This window comes from Pseudomyrmex gracilis, unplaced genomic scaffold (assembly GCF_002006095.1).
Source record: "Pseudomyrmex gracilis isolate BER0280 unplaced genomic scaffold, ASM200609v1 scaffold_0, whole genome shotgun sequence".
Classification (NCBI taxonomy): domain Eukaryota; kingdom Metazoa; phylum Arthropoda; class Insecta; order Hymenoptera; family Formicidae; genus Pseudomyrmex; species Pseudomyrmex gracilis.
Window position 1 is genome coordinate 4,216,767 of NW_018020584.1, and position 1,573 is coordinate 4,218,339.

A 1,573-nucleotide genomic window follows, 5' to 3' on the forward strand; every position below is an offset into this window, starting at 1 on the left:
AGGTTCAAAATAGGAGTAACGTAAAATTTATAGAATTAAAGGTTCAAAAGAGGAGTAAATGAATATAAGTGTCAAAGTAGGTTTAAATAAGTATATTGGTCAGTTAAATAGGTTCAAAGTATCTTCAAAAGTTTGAAAGTAGCATCAAAATTTCGACTCGGGCAGAATCGCACGTGTTTTTATTTTCACATGCCCTGTATATAATCATATTTTCCTTCTCTGCAATATGTGTATATGTGTCGCATCTTTTCGAGCGCAAGATATATAGAGTGGAAGAGCATTCGCACATTCCTCTTTCGAGAGAGATGTGCAACTGACTCTTCCACGTTGCCTGCTTCCACAATAATACATGAAGACATTAGTAATATATTCACAAAAATTAATGTGAACAGAATTACTTACGGGCCACACGAAACTCGAATATTTGCAGAAACGCTATTTTTCTCGAATTTTGCAAGCATGAGAGATGAAAGAAATCTCTGACCGAGAAAAGGCTCCACCAGTAATGTGTTATTACACGCAGGAATGAGTATGTATTGCTATATACTTGTAAATCACAACCAATGGAGTATCAATTTATTAACTAGATGTGTGTATATATATATCTTTTTTTTTTTTTTATTTATATACGTATCTAGAGTTGTATTCTTTATATCGAGCGACCAGGCTCGATTATATAAGATTCTCGTGTGTCACGAATTATTTTGTAGCACGTCCGCTGTCTGACAACATTTTTCACGACGTCTTTCTCATCAAGTTAGAACACAGATTGCCTGACTTTGTATACAGCAGAGATAGGGAAGTGTTATTTGAATTTAAAACGACTTTGCAAAACGATTCGCGAAACACACTCATTGAGAATCGAATCGTTAATGATACGTACGTGAATAATGTAATACCGATATAATATACAGTATATAATATAATATCTCTCTCATAAACTACGCATTTGAAATTCCTACCCAAGATATCGGCATTCGAAAATTTCCAACACTATTTTTATGGAACGAGATAAATATTGTAAGAGAAAACCAATAGACACAGGTATGTGAATAACGCAAAAGTAAAGAATACCTCGATATAAACTTAATTTAGTTTGATTTTATTTTATTTTTCTTTTTGCTAGAAAAAAAATGTTAATGTTACGATAAGTTTATTATTTTTGGCACTTATTAATATATTTAAAAAAAAAAAACAGAAGTACAAAAGAATTTTTATTTTTCTTTAAGCTCGAAGTATTAAAAACATATTACGTGTTACATTTTGTAGAAAGTACCGACATATGTGTGTGTGTACCGGTCGTGGTCCTGTGTGTGTTAATCGCACTTTGAATTCCGAATTTTGAACGCGCGAATTCACAAAGATATGACACGATTGAATTTTTGTAACGGTAAATTTTACATAATTCCAGAAGTCACTGCATAAAATTCCATCTAAACAAGAATGATGCAAAACGAGCGTTCTAGACGAAGACTTTACGTATACACAGTTTGTCCGGAAAGTTCCCGGACTGATTTTTTCTAGCGCGGGTAAGCGGCGCTATCGAGCGGTCAACGCTGGAACTACTTAGTAT